The sequence below is a fragment of the Solanum lycopersicum genome, chromosome 5, assembly GCF_036512215.1.
Source record: "Solanum lycopersicum chromosome 5, SLM_r2.1".
Lineage (NCBI taxonomy): Eukaryota > Viridiplantae > Streptophyta > Magnoliopsida > Solanales > Solanaceae > Solanum > Solanum lycopersicum.
The window spans coordinates 12869221-12882941 of NC_090804.1; positions in this window are offsets into that span (position 1 = coordinate 12869221).

Here is a 13721-nt window from a genome sequence, read left to right on the forward strand (position 1 = left end):
GCCGGACCAAGGAGGTAGATAATAGGAAAAGAATTATTAACATAGATTTAGTGTATACTATCTAATAGGCTAGTATTGATTGGTACGAGGTAATAACTGAGTCAAATATCGAATATGATGCTTAATATGAGGTAAGGATAAGGGTTAGGAAAGCAACACACGTAGCCGGACCAAGGTGCGGAGTGAGATTTTCTAGATGTCGGACCAAGGATTTAGAAATACATAGCTTATCACTTTGCATGCAAGATACTAGGAAAGAATTGTTATAGCTAGAATTATCAAGTTATGAACCTGTGGGGAACACGTAAACCCTAGTTACTTTGATTACTTGATTAAAACTCAACATTAAAAGCTGTTAAGTGTCTCTGTCAAGTTCGTTAGTTATTTTTTATTTTATTTGGAAATACAAAACCCCCCTTTTATGCTTTTACTTTTTAAGAAAGTCATCAACCGAACAATAGTAATTACAAGTTGGAGTTAAGTCTAGACTATTTTCCTCGTGGGAACGATCCCAACCTCACTAGTTGGGTTATTTACTTGACGCGACCGCTTTACTTCTCATTTGAGAAGTAAGTTTGAGCGTATCAAATTTTGGCGCCGTTGCCGGGGAAATTAGCTTTTAGATTAACTTGAACTTCTTACTATAGTTTAGTTTATATTTTCTTGATTTTACTTTGTTTTATTGTTTTTTTATTCCTTTTCAGAATTATCCTCCTTGTATGCCAAATACACGGAGAGGAAGAGAACCGTTGTTCCCCTACGATCACGAGCTAGAACGTACACTGCGAAACATGAATCGTAACTTGGGAATCAATGATGAGGATCCAAACCAGAACATCCCAGCTCCGGCTGATGTTCATGGTCAGATGTTACCCGATGCTCCGGGTGAACATCAACAGAGGGGACAGAATCCCGCTCCACGGCCCCAAGCATACTACAGAGGCTATGATAACATAGCAGATTCGGACGGGCCACTGGTTTTGCCTCCTCTACCTACAGGCCACACTTTTGTGGTAACTAGTAGTCTGATGCAAATGCTCACTGCCAGAGGTTTGTTTTCAGGGCTACCTTCTGAGGATCCACATGCCCATATAGCTAAGGTAAGAGCAGTGTGTAAGAGTTGTGTGGGGAGGCCTGATTTGGATCTAGATGTAATAGGTCTCAGAGTGTTTCCTCTCTCACTGACGGGAGAGGCTGCTATGTGGTTTACTGAGCTCCCATACAACTCTATTTTCACCTGGAACCAATTACGGGATGTCTTCTTAGCACGCTACTATCCGGTCTCCAAGAAATTAAACCACAAAGACAGGGTGAATAACTTTGTGGCACTACCAGGAGAGTCAGTTAGTAGTTCTTGGGATAGATTCACCTCATTCTTGAGAAGTGTCCCAAATCACCGTATTGATGATGAGTCACTAAAGGAATACTTCTATAGGGGACAGGATGATAACAATAAAGCGGTGTTGGACACTATAGCAGGTGGATCTTATGGAGAATGCCCTTATGCTGAGATTGCTGAGAAATTAGAGAAAATCTCCCGTAACAACAAAGCTTGGAGTACTAGGAAGTCCGATACAGGGAGAAACACCTTCGCAGTGCAGTCCACTCACAACCCATCCACAGATGACATTCGTGAGGAAATGGCTCAGATGAGAACTGAGCTTGGGTTGGTACTAAAACATGTCACTGGGGGTGCAGAGAAGATAAATGCAGTCAATTACTTGGCTAAACCACCACCCCCTAACGGTGAATGTTACTATGAGGAGGATTCCTATGCAGTCAATGAACAAATGGCGGGTTTCCGACCAAGCGCCCAAGGCTCAAATCAGGATAATTGGCGCCAAGGTCAAGGGAACCAAGGTCGGAACTATGGTAACTACAACCGTGAGGGTCATTATGTCCGAGATGGTAACTACAACCGCGACAACAACTTCAACAGGAGTAACTATGGTAATAGAAACGACAGGAGTGGACCCTATGTTCCTCCTCAAAATCGTGAAGTTACTCCTAGGGATGGTGGAGATAGTATGGCGCGAGTTGAGGATATGTTGCACAAAATGATGAGGAGGTTCGATGCTAGTGATGAGCACATTAAAGAATTAAGAGGTGAGTTAGCTAGTATTGGGCAAAAAGTGGACACACACGCAATTTCGATTAAACAGATCGAATTGCAAGTGGCCCAATTATCTGCGACAGTGAACACACGGCAACCGGGCACTCTTCCTAGCAACACTGTCCAAAATCCAAAGAATGATGCACACTGTATGGCAATTACTACTCGGGGTGGTAGGCAAACCATTGACCCACCCATGCCATCTGTTGAGAAAAATGTAAGAAAGGATAATGATAAGGTGGTAAAGGGTAGTGGTGAAACAGATGAAAGTAATGGAACAGATGCAGAAGTACCTATCAAGGTAATCCCCATGCCTAGGCCACCACCACCCTTCCCTCAGAGATTAGTGAAAAAGACTGAGGATGGTAAATACCGGCGCTTCATAACAATGTTGAAGAAGCTTTCTATCAATGTCCCTTTGGTAGAAGCTCTAGAACAAATGCCCGGTTATGCCAAATTTATGAAAGATTTGGTCACCAAGAAAAGACCGGTCACGTTTGAGGATGATGATAGATTGCAACATTGTAGTGCTATCGCTACAAGATCCCTAGTACAAAAGAAAGAAGATCCGGGTGCGTTCACTATTCCTTGCACAGTTGGGTCATTACATTTTGCGAAAACATTATGTAATCTGGGGGCAAGCATAAATCTAATGCCCCTCTCAATTTACAAGAAGTTGGGTTTGGGGGATCCAAAACCCACTGCGATGCGGCTACTGATGGCCGATCGGACTGTGAAAAAGGCCATAGGGATACTCCATGATGTGCTAGTAAAAGTGGAGTCATTCATCTTTCCAGCAGATTTTGTGATTCTTGATTGCGAAGTCGATTTCGAGGTGCCCATTATTCTTGGGAGGCCATTTCTTGCTACAGGTAGAGCCTTAGTTGACATGGAGAAGGGACAGATGACATTTCGGTTGAATAATGAAGAAGCAACCTTCAACATTTGTAGGACCATGAGGCAGAGTGGTAAGCTCCAATCGGTATCTGCCATATCCCACAAAGAAAAGATGAAGAAGGGGACTGAACAAAAATTTGCAAAACAAGAGTTCGTGGTTGGGGATTTGGTACTTGTAGACAGTTCTGGGGTGCCTTGTCTTCCAGGTAGGCTCAAGTCCAAATGGACTGGCCCTTACTTGATTACCCAAATATTCCCTCATGGGGCAGTTGAGTTAAAAGCCAAGGAGGGAGTGCGGTTTAAGAAGAATAGAGATAGAATAAAACTCTATTTTGGGCATAAAGCATCGGGGAATAAAGTGATAGAGGCATGCCATCTTGATGAAGTCTGAGTAATCAAGTGGCCCCAGTCGTGCCGCGACGTTAAATCTGGCGCTGGTTGGGAGGCAACCCAATACTTGTCGTCTTTTTAATAATGGTAGCATTTTTCTATAAATGGGTTTTAAATTTGCAGGCACATCACCAGGAAATTCTGCAGAAAACTACTCCGCAGTAGCCACTGACGGATACAACAACGGACCGTCGCCTGTGAAACGGACCGTCGTATGCACCGTCACACCAGGTACGTATTTCTATCATTTTTGAAATTAGGGCACACACGACGGACACCACTACGGGGCGTCTCATGTGCGACGGACCGTCGTCGAGGTACCATCGCGCGATTAATGAAATTAACCCGACCCGACCCTGCTGGACCCCTTTTCAAAATTTGACCGTTTATACTCCCCATCCCTCCATATTCCACCCCATTACTTCCACTTCCTCTCATCTCCCCTCTCTTTTCCACTTCCACACTTCCCCCACTGATCATTACTTCCACAATCTCCCCAACCTTATTACTATCAGTTACTTGTCGGTGCTGCTGTTTTTGGTATCTACCTTGCCACCTGAATCATTCCCCACTTGTGTTTTCTCCATTTCCAAGGTATGTGTCTCTAAATTTGTACTCATTTCTCTTGTATTTTTGTTTATTAGTTATTATTTCGTTCCTAGTCGTCTCTTGTTACCTTGATATGATTATGTCTAGACCTAGGCTCTAAATGTTTGAATTTGCCATGATAATAACCCCAGACATAGGTGATTTCACATTAATAGTTTCCTAGGTAGTTGGGATAGACACATAGAGGTCCACAACACTACACGACCATATGTGTTCATTGGGGTTGCTTAGGGTACCTACAATTCTGTCTCTGATATTCAGAACGAGACCCCGATGACGGTCCGTCGTATTCACGACGGACCGTCGTAGGGTCCGTCGCATAAGCCCTAGCACCCTCCCCAACGACGCCTGTGACGGACCATTGTCTTCACGACGGTCCGTCCTGCACGGTCGTCATGATGGTCATAGACCCCTTTGAAAAGGGTCTCCAAAAATTTTCCAAGTGTCCAACGACGGACACTTACGACGGACCGTCATACACACGACGGTCTGTCCTGCACGACCGTCATGATGGTCAGAGACCCCTATGATAAGGGCCTCCAAAAATTTTCCAAGTGTCCAACGACGTACACTTACGACGGACCGTCACACCCACGACGGTCCGTCCTGCACGACCGTCATGATAGTCAGAGAACCCTCTTCTGAGGGTCTCCCATCATTTTCTAAGTGTCCAACGACGGACCCTTACGACGGACCGTCATACCCACGACGGTCCGTCCTGCTTAACCGTCATGATGGTCAGCAACCCCTCCTTCAGGGTTCCTTATATATACATATACCAAGTATAACACGACGGACCTCATGACGGTCCGTCATAGTCACGACGAGACGTCATAGGTCCCGTCGTGTGTTACAGTTTCAATATTACTAACACATTTTTTTTAAAGTTTCATGTCATATGATCTTGCCTTATTTGATTGCCACTACTCATACTAACATTGACCCTTTACAGGTACTATCGACTATGGCACCCAAGCAAGACCGCACTTATGCACGCGGGCGATCTAAGTCTGTCTCCCCGTCTGCACGCTTGATCATCAGGTCTGATGATGAGTGGGACCCTGAATACATGCCCCCAGGCACCTCCGCCCCTTCCCGTGCTACACGTGCCCCCAGAGCCACACCCAAGACGGTGGCGTCCGGCGTAGTCACTGCCTCCCAGTCTGATGAGGAGCGCACACTGACCGACACACCCTCTGGGTCGGCCATAAACGAGGAAGGAGCGTCTGGCTCCTTGGGAGCATTCTGGTCCGAGGAAGCTTCAGGATCTGCTGAGGTTCCTGCACCCGCCACTGCTGCAGCGTCGGCTTCGTCTGATGAGGCTGACAGTTCAGACTCCACATCCGGCACACCAGCCCCGGTCCCCACCCCAGCCTCTGACCAGCCAAACCGGTGGTGCGTTGAAGGCCTGTTTCAGGTTTACTCCGACGCGAAGTTCTTGACCGATAAAGGAGTAATGACTCGAACACTCACCCTGGAGCGGCGGTACTTACAGGGAGTCTCCCCTCGATGCCAGAGATCCACAACATATTTACCAGGCATCGCCTAGAGTGGACAGCCCGTCCCTTGGGATGATACAGTGAGGAGATGGTCCGAGAGTTCTACGCGTCCTACGTAGCGACTCTCCGATCACAGATCGACAGGCGGGCTGCTCCCGCGAAACAGGCTCCATTGGAGCAGGTTCTAGTCCGGGGCGTGCAGGTTGACATTTCCCTGCCCGCCATCCGCCGGTTCCTATACGGCGAGAGTGCAGATGCCACTCGGACCCCCATCACTGCCGAGTTTGACTACCGCTGGCAGGTAGTGAAGGATGGACAGTTCCTGCGAGAGCCTGCACTGAGGGAGACCACCAAGCGGTGGATGGCCCTACACTTATCAGTCGACGGAGATGGTGCAGATTGGGTCACCGAGCCAAAGGGGGCCATCAAGAAGGCCAACCTCACGTTCGTTGCCAAGTTCTTGTGGCTGATCGTGCGTCACTGCCTTTCCCCCACAGCTGCTGATAACATAGTCACCTGGGATCGAGCAGTGCTGATGGCGGCGATGATAGCCGGCTTCGAGGTGGACTATGCATGGCTTCTCCAGGCAGTCATGCACGAGAGGGCATTCAAGGTCACCACCACCTACCCCTTTCCGTGCATGATCTTTGCCCTTTGCAGGTCTGCAGGTGTGCCCATATGGCACATAGATCAGTTGAGGACCCCGCCGGGTACCGTTGACGTCGGCCTCATCAGAGACTAGGCCAATGAGTTGGCCCCACGTCGAGGGCCCCGTCCAGAGCTGCTACCACTATCTGATGACCTTGCGGATACGGTAGCCCAGGCTCGCACACCTACACAGGCATCCACGGACACTACCCCGGTCGAGTCTATCCTGGGTAGCAGCACAGCCCCTCTACCGACACTGGCCCCGCTTGCCCGAGTCCAAAAACTGGAGGCACAAATGGCCACTCTTCTGCATCATATCCAGCCGTGGATGCAGAAGTCTATTGCTGAGTCTGAGGCGCGTATGGAGAGGCAGATGCAGCGGAAGATTGCCGAGGTTAACCAGCGCCTCGATGCCTTTGAATTGAGAGTATTAGCTCGACCAGCCCCTCCGGTAGATGTGTCGACTCTCCAGGCTGCAGTCGCCAGTCTTCGTGCAGACATCGACACGATCCTAGCGGCAAGAGTGTCAGAGTCTGTCAAGCCTGCTGAGGATACTCTATTGGCAGCTCTGTTTCCTACTCCATACATTCCCCCATCTTCCCCGAGAGAGAGTGCCAAGAGGCGGAGGGGTCGATCAGAGGATGAGGCGCGAGCAAGAAAGAAGGAGCGCCGAGAGATGGAGGCCGCGAGGAGAGCCTCACTTGCTGAGGCGGAGGCACACCACATCAGAGCATCACAGATGGCGGCTGGGGCGTCTAGCTCCCGCACTGTAGAGACAGCAGGAGGCACTACTGAGGGTGCAGTTGTTGCTGAGGACATCACTGAGAGTGTCCAGATTGCAGAGGATGTGGGTTCTGGGAAACCAGACCCACCAGCTTGTTGATCGACGGCGCTATGCGCCACAGGTTTGCTTCACCTACCCCTCTAATCTTTAGATTTTTTTATGCATTGGGGACAATTGCATGCTTTTTTGTTGGGGGTGGGGTAAATGGAAAGTGAGTGTTAGGGTGAAGTCTGAGTAGCCCAACTCACTATCCTCTTTTGGGGTTTTCTTGCCTGTGTTCTTTTTCCCCAAAAGACTGATTACTTTTTCTGTTGAACCGGCACGTTATATCTTTTGTACATAGTTTAACTCTGAAGCATGATGGCTGAAATGATATCCCGATAAAACTGGAAAAGGTTGCATGAAAAGGCGTAGTAACTGATAATTGTGTGGATCTAAACATGAAATAGAGTTACACCATTGCACTACCCTAAACCTTCAAGTCGAACTAGGTGTCTGATAATCTGGTATAGTGATGAGATGTCAAGTGAGTGTGAGGAAAGTTGAATAGTCCACTACTGATACTGAGCTAGAACTTGCCTGGTTAGTCCTGCTAAAAGTAAGCTGTAACATACAAATAGGAAAGGATCGTAGGCCCTTATTCAATATAGCCCATTTCTAGCCTAAATAAAAGAAACCAAATGACAGTTATCCTTCGTTGATCCAAATAATTTGAGCTTAAAATTAGACCTTTCTTTTTCACCCCAACTGATCTTTTCTGGGAACAATATGTTGGCCCTGGTCCCTCCTTGGACATGTGCACCTCAGCTTATGCCAAAAGCATAAGTTGAGGGTGGCTAAAGTATAAACAACCTTCGTTATGGCCCTGACCCGATTTTGGGTATTGTGTACCTTGACTCATGGCAAAGCCATGAGTTGAGGGTGGTTGTTTTGAGGAATGCTCTGGAAAGTGGGGTTGAAAGAACAAAGAGAGAGAAAGAACAAAAGTAAAGTGACTCAAGAACTCGTTGAAAAAAAAAAGAGGGAAATATTCAAGAATTACAAACAAGAAAAGAAAAGAGTTACTTACACAAATGAAGAAAGAAGGGAAACAGCAAGGTGAAAGAATACGAGAAACTGGGCGAGATAAATTGATATAGAGCGGAAGGTTTAGCCGACATGTCAAGGAGGTCAAATAGTCACTAAAGTATACCTAAATATACCCTACCTGACTCCGAGCCTACGTTACAAGCTAAAAAAGTCCTATCGTGATCCTAAGGGTTGTATAGCGAACTTAAGGCAGTGAAAATAAGGGCAAGCTTATGGCAATAGGTATGAATGAGTGTGACTTTGTTCTGAGAGCGAGTGTTGAAATGTAATCCTTATACTCAAACTGAAATCATTGTGTGAAAAATGAGGATTTTGTTCTAAAGTGAGGACACTAGTTGCAATACCGGAATTATTAGCACCTCGGTGAGAAATTGAAGAGGATAGGTATTAGTGCATGGTGAGTCTGTGTCATGTTCGAATCCCACAAAAGTCAAGCCTAATAGTGATAGTATGCATAGATTTGATGGGATTAGTCGGGATTGATAGCCAAATGATTGCAAAGGATAAAACATGAATACTATTGTACAAAGATTGTGTAGTGAGTCATAGTGCGTCGCTTGAGGACAAACAACGAATTTAAGTTGAGGGTGTTGATATACCATGGTTTCAAGGTATAATTAATACCTTTTCCTTAAGTTTATTGTGTCCGAAAGCCTTTTTGTGCTAATTTTGATATAAGTTTTTCTTTGTTTTGCAGGAAATCTGTCTAAAACTGAATGCGGAGATTTTGAGCGAAAAATGCAGAAGAGACCACCTACGGAGCTTATGACGGTCCGTAGCGCTTGTGACGGTCCGTAGGTGGCAGCTTAGAGAAGCTGCTGAAGGAAGATGGGGAAGTCTGACCAAGTGTGGGATTACGAAGCTTGTGACGGTCCGTCATGGATATGACGGTCCGTCCTGCAGGTTCGTCGCGAAGATCAGAGAAGTGATCCCAGTACCCAGATTCCAAGAGTTGAAGTATTTGGTAACGAAGACCCTCGACGGACCGTCGTGCCTGTGACGGTCCGTCACACTTGCCGTCGAGGGGAATGAAGAAAGCAGCAGAAGAATTGCACCAAGTATGGGGCGACGGAGCCCACGACGGTCCGTCATGACCACGACATTCCGTCGCGTGGTCCATCGACCCAGCTGCGTTTTGACAGATTTCCAGTAATTAGAATCCTTGTTTAATTAGGTTTTTATTTTTTTATAAATAGTTCGAAAAACCTCGTTTTTGAGGTTAGACTCTGGGAGATTTAACATCATATTATTAGACTTTGTTTTTCTGAGTTTTTGATTATTGGAGATTCTTACAAGTAACTCTTGTTGATTAATCAAGCAAATTTTCAGACTTTATTCTTTCTCATTAAAGTAAGTACATGAATTCTTGTTTAATATATTTGAATATTGTGTTTATGGCTATGAGGAACTAAACTCTATAACTAGGGTTGTGGGAACCATAGGCAAATAATGAGATAAACCCTAGCTAAAATAACAATTCTAGAATAGTGTCTTGCATGTATTAATAATTCTTTCGCATAGAAGTCTTTTTAACGGATGATCAACGTTAGAACTCGCCTTAATGCTACTTGCCGGACCAAGGAGGTAGATAATAGGAAAAGAATTATTAACATAGATTTAGTGTATACTATCTAATAGGCTAGTATTGATTGGTACGAGGTAATAACTGAGTCAAATATCGAATATGATGCTTAATATGAGGTAAGGATAAGGGTTAGGAAAGCAACACACGTAGCCGGACCAAGGTGCGGAGTGAGATTTTCTAGATGTCGGACCAAGGATTTAGAAATACATAGCTTATCACTTTGCATGCAAGATACTAGGAAAGAATTGTTATAGCTAGAATTATCAAGTTATGAACCTGTGGGGAACACGTAAACCCTAGTTACTTTGATTACTTGATTAAAACTCAACATTAAAAGCTGTTAAGTGTCTCTGTCAAGTTCGTTAGTTATTTTTTATTTTATTAGGAAATACAAAAACCCCCTTTTATGCTTTTACTTTTTAAGAAAGTCATCAACCGAACAATAGTAATTACAAGTTGGAGTTAAGTCTAGACTATTTTCCTCGTGGGAACGATCCCAACCTCACTAGTTGGGTTATTTACTTGACGCGACCGCTTTACTTCTCATTTGAGAAGTAAGTTTGAGCGAATCACGTAGCATATCAAGATGGGCATGAAACTTAGCCTCCTAAGTAGCCACCGTCATATTTCCTGCTCAAGATCCATAAACTCATCATTCTCCATATGTGTCAAGGTACGAAGTACATACTTCTCCACGAACAACACATGAAACTACGCCCAATTCAATATGATATTCCACATAAACTCTCCATCATTGTTTTGCCTCACCCTGAAGCTGGAAAGTCACAAAATCAATCACATGTTGCTAAGCAATATCCAATTTATGAAGCCTCTCATAGCAATCCAAGATGAACTCAAACGCATCCTCGCCCTCAAAACTATGAAACATTAGAGGCTTAAGCTCTAAGAACTTAGTCAGCGTCTCATATTATGTACCAATCATCACTGGGCCAAGAAATGGATAGAACAGAAGTTTTAGAACCCAAGTCCTCATACGCCTTAAGAACACTAACAACAATCATATGAGTGAGCAAAACATTCATAGACTACACCGTGAGAAAAGCTCCAGTACATACAATCCCACTTAGAAAATATAGAACCTACTGAATAGTCCCCACATATATGGAAAAAGACATGAAATCCCAATTTTCACCCTCACTTCAGGTTCAAAATCATCTTCAATCCTCCAAAAGTATCCTGGGGTGAGAATAAGATCGCTTTCCTTTGGTGCATTCGTATTTATCTACCCCTTGTCTTGCCCATTCCTCTCCCTCTGCAACGCCATCTCTCTATGGACTCACTTGTTTGCTCTGCCACTGGAGCTACTACCCTTGTGATATTACATTAAGTGTCAACCATCTGTGGACAGAAAAATGGAAGAGTTAGACGCCAATTCAGATCATTAGACACCAATTGGAATCAAGTCACATTGCAAAGGAAGAAAGAGAATTTTCTAAAGTCTTCTAGGCTCTTACAGATAAGTACAAACGTCTCCATATTGTTCCACATGACTTTACTAAAATTATTTTGGTCTGACGAGATCAACGAACCTAAGGATCTTATCATGACCTTCGTGAGTGATACCCACACTAAATCACCTAGTGGGAGAAGCAAAGAGTAACTCAAAAACAAATCCATTACCATTAAAATAGAACTAAGTTTATTATAAAGAAATAAGGACAATAATGTAATGACTGAATAATTGAGTCCCCATAAACTCCACTCAGTAGTCAATAGCTAAGGCAAAAAATAAACCATAAGAACTGATAGTTATCATACCAAGACTCTACAAACAGTTAAATTTGGGATGCAACCCCGAATCTAGCACAAAGCTAATCTAAAAGTATGTGTTCGAAAAGGACAAGCAAATGTATAGAAATCCATGGCATTATGAAAAATGTAGCTTAGCTTTGATTTAGAATCAGACATATCTCAACTGAGGTCTTGGATCAACTGTTGAAGATGTCCTATATTCAACAAAGAAAATAATAGATGCAGTATTATTACACAAATAACATTGTACTAGTAAGATCACATGGTCAGTCCAAGGTGAGAATGTTAGAAGTTCACTATAATATAGTGACACAGAACAACACTTATTATAACAAGTCAAAAACCACATACTCTCATCACATGTCTTGAAACAACAAGTACCTGGATGCATGTCCTATATGCAAATACATTATTCCCTTATTGAACCAAATTCACATACACAATTCTCTCACAGAACCTAAATCGAAACACTTTGTGTATTGGAATGGTACCCGAGCCATCGATAGGTACCGACGTGGTACCCGAGTCAACCAATAATCACAAACAATCATGCACGATCATATAGTACAATTAACAAGATCACTTGAAAACCACAAGTCATAATCATAAATTCATTGCATAAATTACCTACATGATGTCACATAATATGTCTGTCTATCATGCATTGCACAAATGATACTATAAAGCAATAGAGATACATATATAAATAAACCGAAAACATACAACCATAACCTACCTCAAAATAAGCCTCCATAAAACTCTAAATAATACGAGTTTTCCCCTTGTGAAGTGATTCGTCTTGTTCTTGGTCTTAAACAACAATATAAGTAATTAATGAATCACTAATGTCCTAGTAATTTACTTGGATTTTTAACAAATCCTAACCCTAAGCAAAAATATGATCATATTCCCCATAGGGTTGTTTCCCACCATGGAATCATATCTAAACCCTTCTCTCTGCTTAAGAATCAATGCATAATAGAACAAAAATCTTAAAGAAAGAAAATGCGTACTTGTTGGCTTTCATATACATGGATACAAAGATAAATAGGTTTACCATTTCAAGAGACATGGTATTTGATGAAGTGTCATCCTTATTTTCTGCTCAAAATGTTGTAGTTCTTGTTGATGATCAAGATAATTTAGAATATAATTTTTTGAAGTAAATGAGCCAGCATTTAGTAATGAAGAGGTAAAAAGTGTATCTCCAAGTCAGAACATTTCCAGTGAATGAGATGGTGAACACAAACTAATGAGAAGGTCAACAACAGAGAAAAAACAGTCGGACTACCTCAAAGATTATGAGGTAAAACTTAAAAATGATTATGTGACCTCGTTTTTCTTTACAGGAATATCAACTATAAAACAATAAGTTATGAAGAAGCAAATGGCTATCTAGATTGGGAAAGAGAAATGCAAGACGAAATTGATGCATTAGACAAGAATGAAACCTAGGATTTGGTACCCAAACCAGAAAAATGTGTTCCAGTTACTTACAAATGGGAATTTTTCGTGAATAAAAAAATTAGATAGTACCATTGACAGGTATAAAACTCGTCTAGTTGCACGTGAGTTCTCTCAAAACTATAGATCAAAATATGAGTAGATTTTTGGTCCAGTGGAAAAGATGGTGACACTAAGATCACTTATTTCTCTAGTTGCTTTCAAAGGTTGGAATTTGTGGCAGCTCGATGTAAAGAATGCATTTCTTTATGGTGAGTTGGATCGAGAAGTATTTATGTAGAAACCTCACAGTTTTGTTTCTAAGCAATTACCAAGTCATGTTTGTCGTTTGAAGAAAGCTATATATGGCCTCAAGAAAGCACCATGAGCTTGGTATGGTAAAGTTGCGCAATACCTAATCTTTTGTGGTTTTTAAGTTTCTGATTCATATTCTAGTTTATTTGTGAAATTAGAATTAAGTGTGCATCTCAGGATACTATTATATGTTTATTATATGATAATAACTAGAGATAATGAATCAGAAATTTCTAATTTAAAGATTAACTTGTCTGTTCATTTTGAGATGAAAATTTTGGGACAGTTGAATGTTTTCTTGGTTTGGAAGTGAAAAAATTCTATCAAGGATATTTTGTGTCTCAAAAAGATTATGTAGAGAGTCTCTTAGAGCGTTTCGGCATGGGGGAGTTGAAAGAAAAGGCTACTCCAATGAAGCCACATCTCAAGATGAAGAAGGAAGAAGTCCAGTCTTTGAAAGATGTGATGATGTTACGACAACTAGTTTGAAGTTTAATCTATTTGACTATCACAAGGCCAGAAATATTTTATTCAGTTGGTGTTGTTTCTCATTTTATGCATAGTCCAGCAACTTCT